At 35.5% G+C, this 14,943-nt stretch overlaps 1 protein-coding gene across 19 annotated transcripts in view; it reads left to right on the top strand.

Annotated features, from left to right (window-relative positions):
* TENM3 (teneurin transmembrane protein 3) overlaps window positions 1–14,943 on the top strand; it is a 1,336,783-nt gene that overhangs the window by 719,914 nt on the left and 601,926 nt on the right. For all 19 annotated transcript variants that reach the window (XM_071807653.1, XM_071807652.1, XM_071807659.1 and 16 more), the window contains one exon: window positions 13,793–13,950. The gene's annotated coding sequence lies outside the window, so the exon portion shown is untranslated. The remainder of the gene's footprint in view (window positions 1–13,792; window positions 13,951–14,943) is intronic.

Here is a 14,943-nt window from a genome sequence, read left to right as displayed (position 1 = left end):
GACTTAGATCAAAATTGCTTTAGGATATGCTTTCTGCCTAAAATTTGAGAATTCGTTAATTACATTTGGATTTTTTTTTAAACAAACTCAAGAGTCCAAATGACTTTGGTATATAAATAGTCCATAAAACTGATATAAGTAGCTTCTGTCATCTTGTCTATGACAATTAAAGACCTACAACAGCTCATGACACCACATACTAGCAATGTATAGCTTCTTCTGTTTCCTTTCTTCTTTACCTTGATAGAATTCTTTTAACAGAAACTTACGGTCTGTTATATTCTTTTTTGAACATGCTACTACAACGTGTATTTTCAGGTAACTGAAAACTACTGTACAAAGAACAAACTCTTATATTATTATATGCAGAAAGAGCGCTTTGCAGAAGGTGAGAAATTCTAAACTTAATGCAAATGTGTTCAACGTTTTCTTTATTTATGTCTCTCATGCCTTTCCACCTTAAAATGTTTGTTGTTTTGTTTTTTTTTTTCTCTTAGAGGGCACATAAAGAAAATAAGATACTTGCTATGTCAAAAGATCCTTGCAATGCTGTTTCTCATTGGTATAATTATAACCATATACAAGGGGAAGAATTTTAATGCACAACAGTTTATCACAAGAGACAGCAACTGACTTATTCATATTAGGACATGAGTAAATTAGCCCTGTGCATTCCATGTGAATAGTGGTGTCACAGAATATAAATATAAAATAGAAATAAATGCAATATGCACTGAAATCTTATCAGGCTCAAACAAGTATTCTAATTGTGCAAGTAAAAAGAACTGCTTTAACAAGAGGCCTTGGTGCCTCTAGGCGAGTCTTTGATTTTGTACCTTTCTATCTTGTAACATTCTGCACCGAATATCCTTGTAGTCTTTCTCAGCGCAGCTTAAAAGACCTCTAATAATTAAAAAAGACAAGAATAGTATCACCTTAGCTACCATTGCAGAACAATTTCTATTACTGTGGACATCACTTAAAATAAGCTAAAAAACTAGGTGGACAATACCAAAGTAGTCACTCTTGCAAAATCAACTGAACAGAATTTATAATGGCTACCAAAATGGTGTTTTGATAAATAGATCTGGTCTTTGATAAATTAAATAGGTATATTTATTGACAAATTAGATATTCTCAAAGTCAAAATTAACATACTTGATTATCCTTAATCAAATGGCAGTAGGTGGCCTTCTGACTTTATCTCAGACAATACAGCCAGAACAGCCAATACAAAAACCGATCTGATGGGTGAATTTTGAATATGAACTGCACTGTCCCATGTGCTTTGAACTACTCTTCTTTGCAAGGGCAAGATTACACATATTCATCATGCCCAGATTTCCTGGTGGTGTGCAAAGCAAGAAGGAGACCCTTACAGAGTTCTGATTGCTTCATTTATTTTTAACCAATTTAACATGTTAGTTCAAAAGTACTTAAGTATTGTGTCCCTCTCTTAATAGTTTTTTTGTTGGTTGGTTGGTTGGTTGTTTTAATACACAGGACTTTACTAGGTGGTGTAGAGGAGCTTTATGGGAAAGGGTACGGTCAAGAAACAATTTAACAAAGAACTTAAAATATCTTGAGGCTCATGAGAAAGTTTTTTCATGGGACTCCGCAGTCTTCAATTTATGTATATTTTTGAGCAACCTTATAAATAACTAAAACCTGAAGAAAAGCTGTTCCCTAGTGCCACTTATTCTGAGAGAAGGCAAGAGATGCAAGTAGGAGGAAATGGAAAAGGATTATTCATATTTTGCTGTGTTCTTAAGCAAACAAACTAATGCCTTGGATCAACAAACAATCTGGAAATAACCAGTACACTGGAATGATCTTTCGGAATATAAGAAATGGAACAGAAGATAACAAGCAAAAAGATATGCTGTAAAAAACATGGTTTCAGCAGAATAAGTAATACTATATCTGTTTTTCAGGGGTTGGATCTAAAGGCAAGTACACATACATTACAAATAAGCCGAAATAAGAAGAAACAAAAAATTTGCTAGAAGTTTGTGTAATACTACTCACACTTCATGAGTATGTGAATTAGGGACCTACAGCAACATCTGATTTCATTCCTGCCTCTGAATTCCCTTACTCTTTGAGTTGCAAGTTTGGATAGACATGCTTCACTATTATATAAAATTAGGCTATACAAAGAAATGTTTTGTTTCTGGTTGTTCCTTTTCTTACAACATAATAACTTCTACTTTTTAGATTATGATGAAAAAGAAAGTGCGAATGACACGTGGAGAACTAGCAGTTGGGTAAAACAGTAATAACATTCCTGTTTGCTCTGAATTATTTAAACCATGGCGCCTTTTTTGTTTTTTGTTTTTTTAATAAATTAAAATAGCAGCAACATTAGGAGAAGCATGAGATTTTGGGGGGTTAAAAATTTTCTCTTGATTTACCTGGCATTTAATGATCTTCTTGTACCTGCTTGTACAAAACAGAATTTTACACAACTATACTGTCTTAGCAGCCAGCATTCTGCTATGACTACAAAGGCAGCTGGAGGCTATCTGGATGTTGCAGAGCCTCCTTTGGCATGTGATCTATGCAGTATAGAAACATTAGGATTTTCAGGTTTTGAAAATATTATGAAAATTTATGATGTTACATGATAGATGTTAACAAACAGACACTACATTTTGTTTGAAAGAAAAACAAAATGTGACATATTAGGTGCACCTAAAGCAGAATAAAGGCAAAGGTGCAGTAAAATCCTCAGCATAAAACGTGCATAAAAGAGGAATGAATGCAACAAAGAACCAGCCATCTTAATTGGTGTCTGCTGACCTAAGCAGGTCTGTCCTCGAGCTTTCAGGATGGCTCTGGCAGAAGACACCACGGGGGGACTTAAACCATCTCGGATGCAGTAGTGGACAGTATTGTGGTGTTCTGTCTCACAAACAGCACTTATTCATGTTCCCCAATTGCCATTTAGATAGTATAGGGTACTCCTTACTCTACAGTCAGCTAGCAGAATTTGCAAGTGGAATCACAACTGATTTTTAACTGTTTTCATTCAATTTGGGTACAATGCTGTACATATTCCTACACGTTCCGGCTCTCCAATTAAATCTACACAAGAAGAAGGAGAAATCCATGACCCTTCCTGTGTTCTGAGAAGCTGCATAAGAGCAAATGAAAAAATTATATTAGAAAATACTTTATATCTTTGAGAACTGGCAGTAGTGCTGTGTCCGTCAAACACAAACAGGCTTTTACACACATAGTCAGCGTAGTTCAAACCCATTACGTGTGAGATCCCACTTCAGCAGATTCACACTTATTGAGTTGTATAGCAGCTGGTTGGAATCACTGGATAAAACTGAATATCACACAGATTTGAGAGTTATTTCATGGTCAAAATTCTGATATTTTTAAAAGGGACACAATACTTTTAAGTATTTTTGAACTAACATGGGGCAATGGTACAGTGGTACAGTGCAACAAAGATCTTTAAAGTTCCTAAACCAAGTGACCAGAAGTTACAAATACTAGAATTCAGTTTGTCCGTGTAAATTTTAGTTAGATGCTTTCTACATAACGTATTATACAGTCTCTAGCTATGTCATTCCTTACTATTTTTTCCAGATCCTTCCTCATTCAGAGCACCTGAGCAGGCTGTGATGACTAAACGGCTTTTTTATATTTTGTTGGATCAGCCTGGCACAGAGTGGCCTAAGGCATTTTTGACTGTTCACAGTTCCAAGTCTGTACTTAGTATAGTTATTACTTTCTGCCAGGGCTTTTGTGTGGTACTGACTGCTGTTGTATGAGTTTCACACGTTATTATTAATTTAATTTCAAAGCCCACCTTTGGTGTAGGAAATTTTCATAGGAGCTGGCACAGACAGGTGAAAGACTCAGGGAACGAAGAGAAGGATTCACAAGGAATCCTGGATTCTTTACACTTCCTCCAGAAACTGCAGTGATGAGAAGTTCTTGAGTTCCCTACAGTTTTATGAATAAGGTCATCCTGTGTGTGTGTGTCCAAGTATGCGTACCATTATGATTCTGATGGCATTGCAGAGGAAACTAGTCCCATAGGAGCTTGACACTTCAGTACCCAGTTCATGCGCTTGTCCTAGCAGCACATAGACTCTGTCTTGGTCTACAGATCAGTGTTAAGAGTCTGTCTATCCATACAGAAACTAGTCAGAAGGTACTGTTTCTTTTTTACCTAACTGAAAGATTAAAAAAGTCAACTGAGAATTTTAAGCACCTATCTTGGGGTTAAAAACTTCAGTGAGAGTCAGAAATCCAGGCAGTTATATTATTACAAGGCTAAGCCTAAAATCCTTTATGTCAATCAACCATAGACACTAAAGTTAAAAGAATCCACTGATCTGAGTACACAGTTTAAGATGCTGACCCTATCTGGGGGGAAAATCAGCATCATGTAAATCTTCATATGCTCATGACACAGCTTAGTATTAGAGACTAATTAATGTTTGAAGTTGGAAATGTTCATCATTCTTCAAATAGCTGACAAAGTCTCAAGTGAGCTCCATGGCTCCAGAAACAGGAAATGCACCCCTTGATAACAGCTGTGGGACATACATTTTAGGGGATGTGCAATATCCTCTAGGAAGTCTATGATAGGCTCTAGAATCCATTTCTACATAGCACTACTTTAATTAATTTTAAATGCCTGTCTGATAACATCTGCTTTCCTTATTAACACATTTTGCAACTTCTGCCAGGAATTTGAGAGAGGTCTAATATGTGACAGCACCCTTCACTTACATGATCCTCATTCCTGCCCAGAGCACATTCCTTGTTCAATGAGGCAGAAGAGCTGTGGAATAACACTATATGATCCAGCAAATATACATCAAAATGCAGATGCCCAAGAAAGAAAAACATCTCATTAACCAGTAAATTACCGTTGCCATTTTAAGCAAACCAAAGACTACAGAAAACAAATGTTGAAACAATAGTATTTAATAATAATTACATAAAAGTTAATTTGAAAGTGAATTTAGTTCTGCTGACTTACTAGCTAACCGTATGGTTTACTTCAGAATCAATCAAGAACCTCCTTGGACTTTGCTGAGTTGGGTGACATACGATTTAAGTACATGAAGTGTGATAAATACAAGCTGTCTTGATGAAGATCGTTCTGTTGACTTAGATAGTGATTGAATAAGAGGAACTGTAGTTACAAATATATCCATAGATATTTTCAAGAAATTAAGGCAGCCTGTTAGAATTAGCAACAGAAAGTTTCATGTGGGTGTCACTCTCCTTAGCACTGTGCAGTGAGCAGAACCAGTGTCACGCATGCTATTAACACACCTTCTGTGAGCCATAGGTTAAAGGCAATGAAAGATATTTTTTCTTTATTTCATCATTCCTTTGTACTTCTAACTGGTGCAAATAAAAGCTGAATGGTGTGTTCATTTAGTTTATTTTTTATTTTACTCTTCTGGTGGACAAGGATGCTGCTACTGCTTTCTTTTAGTCAGACTGAGTGCCCTGTTGGGCTATTTCTGTTTTGAGTCTCTGAGAAGACAGTTTACAAATTTCACTCCAATGATCAGAAGGAGCAGATACTCTTGCAGATCATTGTTTGGCTAAAAGGGCAATTTCACCACCATCATTCAGATAATTTTGCTTTAAATCTGTAGTGTCAACTAGATATTTTACTACACTGTCTAGGCACAACTATAATAATGACTGCTACAGTCAACTTCAAGACTATTCCAAGATTAGGTTGATGACAATTTTGTCTGCTTTTCCAAGCCTTCAGAAAAATCTTGTCCACTAAGCACTGATGCTAAAAAGGCATAGAAGTAATAAATTCCAGTTTGACTTTGGGCTGTGACCAAGTTTATCAACTGTAGAAAGTAAAGAAAGCGTATTTCTAGTTACTGAAGTAATTTAATAATAATTTTTAAAGCTCTAAATTTGCTACTAGTTTACCAAAGAAGTACTACTACCAAGCTTTGTGGCATTAATGTGTATGAGTAGAAAATAGTAGCTACAACTTTCCTCAAATGTTTCAGGTTTCACTGTTGCTGAGAATATGGAGCATATTGTCGTTTGCTGAAGGGTCCTCCTCCTACAGCCAGGGGATGACACAATACTCCTGGAAGACCATGTGCCAATGTGTTCGAGTTCCTGCACAAACTTCTTCGTTACTCTGGTTTCATTTTAAAAGAAGTAATTTTTTTTTTCCAGTTTTGAAAATGAGTTTATTGCCATCAATCATTTTTCTGTCACATGGTTTAGATTTTATAGGTCTCACTTCACAAGCTGTAATATAGATCCTGTAACAAGCTAGTCCTTAGCAATATATCAGGTTGCTCAAAAATCCATTAAAAGCTTATCTGGTTTTTAATTCTTTCAACTGGTTTAGACAACCAAAAGTTTCATTCTTCCTAACTGAACACGATTTTATAGCACCTATTGCAGTTGTACCTTAATACTACAGTTCTAAATCATTATAGCCTGATACAAGCACAATACTACAGCACTTGTAGTATTAATTTTGTGCCTTGCTCTTTATCACATGGGTTTGCCCCAGTCTGTCTTCAGTCATCCCACCATCCAGACCTGCTACTTAAATTATTTATCTCTTTGCAGCAGTGGGGAGAAAAGCAGGATAGTCTACTCCTGACTTCCCCGAGTGGGTGGAACAAACCTATTAAAAAAAAAAAACAACGGAACAACAGCCAAAAAACACAGGAGAAAGGGAGCAGAATTTCCACAGATTCCAGAAAGGGAATACATGAGGGAGGAATGGAACACAGAAAGAGAAATGGGCATACACTCCCAAGGATGCAGAGAGAACTGGAACTGTGAGTTACAGCCTGCAACTTGGAAAGAAATCTCCTAGGGGAAGATTTGTTCCTCCAGCAAGTTAATTCAGCTGGCAAGCATGAGAAAAAGATGCTCACATCTTCTCCATCATCCCAATGTACAGCGAGATATTACATTGCAGTAAGTGACCTTATTGCAAAGTCTGGATTTTTTTTCTTTCACTATCCAGAAAAGTGCCAAAGGGTATTACCCTGATCTGACTTGTGATTACTGGTGAAGAAAAGTTAATTTAAGGGGCTGTTTGCTTTCCTCCACTTGATACATCAGCCACCTAGCCCACCTGGGGAAGTACTAATTTATTACTCTTTTCAGGCTGTTGTCAAGGCAGCACTCCAATAGCAGGTTAAATGCTTAAATGGTGCTAAAAAGTAGCACAGAAAAGGTGTGGTAGCCTTACTTAATCATCTCCTTGTTGATAAAGTTAGGAAACATTTCAGGTTTAATGTCTTTGCTCAGTTAAACTGCATCCTTAAATCTAATGGGGGAATTCATGTTTGAAGACATCATGTTTATATGGAAGATTTGCTCATCTGTTAGAAAATGACCTCTGACAAGGTCATTGTGTTCCCTGAGAGCCACTGAAGTTATGTAGCAGAAAGAGTCACCTTTATAATGTGACACAGAACAGGAAAGACAAGTCTAAGAATTGCAATGTTATTCAGCATTATATGTTGCAACCCCCAAAAAGCTGATGTTACAGAGAAATGAGTTAAATGTGGCAAGTTTATTGGGAAAGAGCCGCTAGCCATAGAAGGAGCTACTTTCTGAGTTTATAGTTGAGGCTGTAGCAACCTTCTGCTGTAGACAAAAATGCTACCATGGCAGCTTTTTGCAGAGAAGTTAACGTGTAGAACGGGTGACAGGTAGATCTTTCTCAGAGTACCGAATATGTCATAAAAGGAGTTGGAATTAATTCACCTGCAGACTATCAGTGTAGTACGTAATATATCTTAATCTACCTGTCTGCTTCTCAGAAAATAAATTATAGCTGTTGTTTATTTTCTCATTATGACATTTAGGGAGTATGCTAAGGGTGCACGATAGTAAAAGCTGTTCCAGGAGACAGCAATACAAAAATAAATGTAATAATTCAGATTTCTTAAAAGAAAATGACCTTTAACATAGGTTTTTTTTTTCTTCTACAGCAGAAGGAGTTAGGTAAGGTAAGGCTACATCTCCATCCAGATCCTGTTCTTTCAGTTGTAATTTAGTTTTTATCCCACAGATCATCCGATGATCAGATAGATTCACATATATACCCTTAATTGCAAGGCTTGAGTATATAACTTGCCAGCAAGAAAAAGAGGATAGGTGGGGCTTCTTTCTCTTTTTTTTTTTTTTTTTGTGAACTTGGTACTTGCACAGTAGATTATGGTTTTAATTACAATTTGACTTGTTGATGATGTAATTGGCCTATGCTTTCAATAACTTCTGCAGGCAGGAATAAAATATCCAGGCATCGATGGCCAGATCACAACTTTCAGTACTAGACTGAAAGCCTCTGACACAGCTGCTGTATCTAGCATTTTGAACTGTCACTTGTTTTTCTTTTTTAATGTTGTGCATCATCACTTTAACATCAGCAGTACCAAAATGCCCTTAATATTCTTCATATAATTTTTGTCTGCAAATTTACTGTGATACTGCCTTTAATGATAGGATGTAAACTATTTCTTACTAAATCAATGTTATTTTAAGCACTCTTTGTAACCTTAAATAAATGTGTAGCATCTATTTAGGACAGTATAAAGTGCTCCTCCAGATGGCTTGATCATGACAGATAACCTTATTTACTGTTGTGACGGTACAGGGGCAAGCTGCACCTGTGGTCTCTTTCCCAGCCTTGCAGGCTGTTTTTTCTAGCGACAGCCCTTACTAGCACTTCTGCAGAATTGAATCCAGCGGTTGACCTAACTTCAGACTATATCTCTGCTGTCAGCTTCTTGCCCCGGTTTCATGCCAATCAGAAACTTATGCTTCCTTTATGCATCCTTTACAAGTGTTTCTTTAGATAGAATATGCCGCTGTTTCCTCTTTTATTTTACTGTTCTTAGTCCTGATCCTAGGACACTGCTCCGTCTTTTGCTAGGGTCAACCTAGTGAGCCCAGGTGTAAGTTTTGTTGTCTCAATGACACATTTCTGTAAGGTTTTGGAACAAAGAGTTACAAAGCCATGTGGTATCCATTCCCTGCAGAAACACGTCACTCGTACAGAAGAGGTTGAAGATCATAATACGTTCTCTTGCCCAGGTCAGTGGAACATAGTAACATGACTTGTGCACAAATATGTATGACATGTTGCTTAAAACATATTATTCTCTCAGATCTTTCTTGTTGCATTCCCAGTTTCATGCCTGCACTGTCTTTTTCCAATGCTGGCTTTCTTCCTTTCTATGTGATATTTGTTAACATTTTAATATCTTTTTGATAATAAAGTTCCAAATAGAAAAGCAAGTCTCTTAATCTGCCTGAAGTCAGACAGATATAAATTTCTCAATTAGCAGTTCTTTTAAGTCTCTCTAAATAAGTCTTGGTATTTCTAGATTTTATCTGTGCTAATTGTTTTTGGTAGCAAAGTTTCATCCAGCCAGCCAGAATGATATCAGTCAGCCAGACTGCAGAACACAACATGTTTAAAAAATGTTATGGATATCTCCTTTGTCCCCCACAATTAATAAACCTTTTTATATCATAATGATATAATAATACAAGAAAAATACCATAGTATTCTTATCTTCTTTGGTTCTTTACAATGTAATAACATAATCAAAGAGAAATAAGAATTTCCCAATCAATAATGAAAAAATACAAATTTTGACATAATTACTATTGTCAGATTTCTTCTGTGATCCTACAAACTAACATAGAAATTGAGACCAGGAAAGTTAAGAAAAAATTGTCGACTAGAAATGCTAAGTGGGTAGCAAAACGAGGCAGGAAAATGATGAAACCAAATTATCACATACAGGTGTATCCTAATTTAAAACAAACTCTTCTCGTAGTCATTAGAGTCAGTAGTGGTTGTTGTCTTGACAGTAGAAAACATTGTGGTAGTGCTGTCTGATTAATAACTTCCATTCGCAATCTGGGCGTTGCTGACTACAATGGGATCATTTTCAAAGAGACTCCAATGCTGCATGATAAATGGATGGATTTCAGGAAGAGGGCTTGATCCATACACAAGGCTGACCATAAATTGCTGTGTTTTGTTTTGATATTATTAAATTTCATTTAAATTTATATTCATTTTTCTTTATATTTTAATATTTTCCAGTGTTGTCTTATACACTTCTATATAGTTCTTGCATAAATATTTATGTGACATCACTACCTTTTCAGCAGAAACTGCTGAAGATTACAAATGTTAATAGGGGTTAAAACCCAGATATTATGTTTATTGCTTCTCTCCACCCCCTGTGTGAGCCTATTGATATTCAAATTTAATTTTGATTATTTCAGTGTTTTTCAAGAGCAATCAGTTTGATGTTTCATCAGTTTACGAAGACTGGACTATGTTCCCCAAATTTCAAACCTATTGTCTCTTTCTAGAATGAATGGCAAACACGTATGCTGGAGGTTCCTCAGCTCTGACCACACATAAAAGTTTACTTCTTGTAGGAAACTTTAAGAGATTTTATTGAACTGTTAGTTTATCTGTAACCAGTAACATATGGATGGTGGGAAATGTATAAATATTTTATCATTGTTCTGATCTTTTTGAGAAAAGAAGAAGAAATAATTAAAAAAAAAAAAAAAGGGTAAAGCAGGATAAAATTGACAGAAATAACAGAAATAGAGCAATTCATTTTTTCCCAAAAAGGCTAAAGTATTAACCATATGAAAGATGATAAATACACTAAAGTATGAATAGGAAAATATTTGTAGTTTTTTGTTAGGCATTTTTTGTTTGGGAACAGGAAAGGCACTGTTCAGTAGCAATAGGAATCAGGAGCTTTACACAATACTGTCCAGCAGCATCTGGCTAATGTTACAAGAGTTGGGAAATCCCTGCCCGTATCTCCTGTTAGACCTGTATCTACAAAACCAGATGTTAATGTTACACTAGAAATTTAATTATAGTACTAGGCACCACTATAATTCAGACTGTGGGATTAATTGCTACGGAGTATAAGTACTTACAAACATAAGTACTTAATAACCTGTTAGGAGCCTCGGTGCTCAGCACTCCCACTATAACAAGTGGAAAGACAGAAGCTCTTTTAAGTCTGGTTTGAATTGTGGAGTTACCTTTCCCTTTGTCCATTGACCACAGAGAAAATTTTGGACAAGACTTCAAACTTTCAGTCTTCAATAAAGAGCTCAAAGTTGTCCAGGAGAGTGCTTGAAGTCTTGTTTTAGTCTTGTTCCTCTTTCTTATTGTCTGTGCAATATAATTTAATTGTTGTATGGCACTCTTTTTTCTTAAGAAAGGTTTTGTAATTGCCTTTTTTTATTGTCCTTTTCATGTGAATTCAGCTATATTCAAAAGTTATTTTAATAATAATAAGAAGATACCATGTGGTTCTCCACAAGTTTCATGTCAGATATTTAGTACAACTGTGTTGACATTCTGCCAGGCTCTTGGTGAGAGCTGCTTGTAAGAAGTCATGTTGTTGAATTTGCTTCACTTTAAGGCAGGTCACAAATCTCAGTCACAGTTCAGTAGATCATCCAGATTTTATTGTCTGAGTTAGACTCTTTTATGGCTGGCTTCCAATGCAGCATACTGGAGAGTGAGTTCAGAAGAGGCAAACGAGGAAACATGAAGTAAAAGACTGAGAAGGCACCACGCTGCTAACATACAATCTGTACTTCACTAGCGGTCCTCTGGTTCCATTCTTGGCATTGTCCCTTGGGAATAACATCAAATTAAACTGTTATAAAATTCGCATCATTCTTTAGAGGAACACGGATTATCTGTCTGTTCTGGATTTTAGAATGTCTATTATATCTGCCTTCCTCTTAATCAAGAGAAGCAGCTCACAAGAAATGTGCTAAACATGACTAGGAGATGGCAGATAACAAGACTCAGTACTTTGCTTCAGTTAAGAGAATGCAAGTGACAAACCCTTGATAAATTCCTTTCCCTTTCCATTTAAAAATACCTACCCATGGTACCAGCCAACATTAAACATGTCCTTTCCTGAAATCTATCATCATGTGAAAAGTAACTTATGTCTCCAAATAAGTAGATATCAGATTTATTAATATGCATATATCCTCAACAGTAGGTTACATTCTATTGTATACTGTAATACCTCAGTAACAACTCACAGAATAAAAGTTGAAATTTTAAGATATCTGTTTCATGACTAACATTTTCAAGGTTGTATTTCTGTGTATTTGGTGGTCTGATAGTCCGTCTACTCACCAAAATCTTCTAGTAAACACAGTAATATTCCTAGTCAGCAAATTCTGGAGAGTGCTTCTATGTTTATTGTGTAATAAACAATTCCTGGCTGTAATGATAGATCAGAAAGCATTTGGGCAAAAATTATTATAAATATCCATTAATAACATTACTACAAATTTTCTGAATTACGTTGTCATAAATTATTGTCCACATTTTTCTGAATGTCTTTAAAAGACTGCTCCCTTCCTATAGTATTAGTTTCATCACATACTGATATTTAGGAAAAAAAAAAATGTAAAACTCTACCAGTGATAGCTACACCTTTTTGTTCTTGTATTTGCTGCTGGTTTTCATTACCCATTAGGTATATTGATTAGCTAGGAAAATTATAGGATGTGTTTTAGAAAAAAGGTATGTCTTTAAAAGGTATTTAGAAATACCTTAGTAAAGTACCCTGAAATATAATCACAATAAAGAATATCAGGACACTTGTTCTGCTATTCTAGGATGCATCGTAAATGTTTTCCTGTTTTTGACAGTCTGCTCTTTTTCAGTGCAATAACCTTTAACTATTAATTATATCATGTAATGTACTTGTTAGCTTCAGTCCTTCGATAAACTACAATATTTAGAACACTAAAATCCCGTTTTTATGAGTATTTTTTCTTTTCTATTTCCATATTAGAACTTGACATTTTATTGTTTTCTTATCTAATCCTTGGTTTGTTGTTGGGGTTTTTTTTTGTTGGGTTGGGGTTTTTTTGGTTTTATTTTGGTTTGGTTTTCAGTTCATTATATCTCTTATTTCAGCCATTGACAAACAAGTTGTTTCTTGTTCTCTAGAATGTAAACTTACTTCTTCTCTACATTTTACCCCTTTTCATGCCTGAGTTATTAGCTGACATGTTTATTTTTCAGACTAGCTTTTAAAATTTGTTTTCCTTCCTTTAATTTATAAATGATATAATCAATTATTTATACATTATTTCCCTAGTGAGTCCTAGGCAGAATACTTGATTGTCCTCAGATAAGTCATGCCATGAGGAAAATGCTCTCGGGCAGCTGACACCAGTTAGCCCAGACCTCTCCTGAGCCTTGACATGTCCAAGGGCAACCAACAACTGCCCGCATACCGTGTCACTCAGGGAGTGAAACCAATATATTGGCTGAGCCCATTCTTCCCCTTTTGCTGAGCTTGCGTTGTTTGGCTATTGCATGGGCAGTCAGAAGGTAGCATGGACAAAAAAAATGGCTATGAGAAAGAAATACAATCTAACTCCAGCTGTGTAATAGTCTTCCCTCAACATCAGCTCAGCACCAAAATTTGATAAGGGTCTAATAATCACACTGGCATTCATACAACCTGGCTGAAGTTTGAGTGGTGTCCACACAGTATTATAGAACTTGTCCAATTTTCCCAGTCAGACTTATGTACACAAAAATACTTTTGTATTCTGAAGTACAAGCAAGAGATTTGTGTCCTTTGCATTGTTACTAATAATGTCCCATAGCTGTTCATTTTTTTTTAACTAAAGAACTAGTTTTATAAGAAATGACATACTGTCTTCTAGACTCTAATTAAAACTTATTTTTGGTCCTTAGGTGTAATGACTACTCTTCTGAGATAAGCTCTTAATTAATGCACAGAGATTCTGAAAGCCCCACCTCTCAACAGTAATGATTGACATCCAAGGATACATAAATTACACTAATTGAGCTTTCAATTTATACGTTTTTCTGCAGCCAACTCATCAGAAAAGGTAGGAGAACAGACCAGCATAAGAAAAGTTATTTTGCTGTCATCTGTATTTTCCTGATGGGGGAAATCTTGCAGAACTTTTGAACATTTATTACCAAGAGTGTCAATTCTTTAGGTTTTAGATGTAACACTTGCCTTATTGTGAAAATTAGTATTTTTATTTCAGTGGTGTAAAGTTGAATAATGACACAGTATTCACTGTTCAAAAGCAAGCATACCTTACAAGTCAATGGGCAATGCTTTGGATCACAAATAGAGTTGCATAACAATATATACTTTCTGAACAGAAGCTGATTGGTATTAAAATGAGATATTTCACAGTGTATGTGGTGTTTTATCTGTAAATGTTCTCTTAATTTTTGACCCACAGTCAAAAGCACAGATTTTGTAGTATTTATTAAATGATTTTTTATTTCTAGGATTCAACTTCAATAATGAATTTCAATTTGCATTTAATTTAACTCTATATTATTCTGGAGTCAGTTAAGATGGAATCACTGAAGCTGTTGAATAAAGTCCAGTATTCCCATCTGGACTACAGTCCGTTGAAACAAAAAATACTGATATGAACATGGTGGATGGAGGGGAGCCAACAAAAAGAGCTGGAATGTATCAGAGAGGTATTCAGCAAAAGGAAAATATTGCAAATGGTGTATAGGAAGTACTAGAAGCAGTCAAGGAAAAAAAAAAAGGAAATGAGACCAAACATATGCCTACATAAAGATTAATCTATGTTTTAAGCAGTAATATAGGGTATAATAATAACTTATTCTTTCTTGGAAATCAGTTTTTATCTGACTGTGTCTGGATAGCTTAGAATACTTTAAAATGAACTTTATTCCTTATTCATAACTTTAATTTCTGGTGACTTATAACAAATCTCAGTGAAAACTGAGCTCTTGAAATAGTCATCAGACTTCCATGAAAAAAATCTGTCCAATTTCAGTGTTATATATAGCATTTACCTGGTAACTGTACTCTTTTCTAGAGGGAA

The sequence above is a fragment of the Patagioenas fasciata genome, chromosome 4 (assembly GCF_037038585.1).
Source record: "Patagioenas fasciata isolate bPatFas1 chromosome 4, bPatFas1.hap1, whole genome shotgun sequence".
NCBI lineage: Eukaryota > Metazoa > Chordata > Aves > Columbiformes > Columbidae > Patagioenas > Patagioenas fasciata.
Note: the sequence above shows the minus strand (reverse complement) of the source record. Positions and strands in the feature narration are given on the sequence as shown.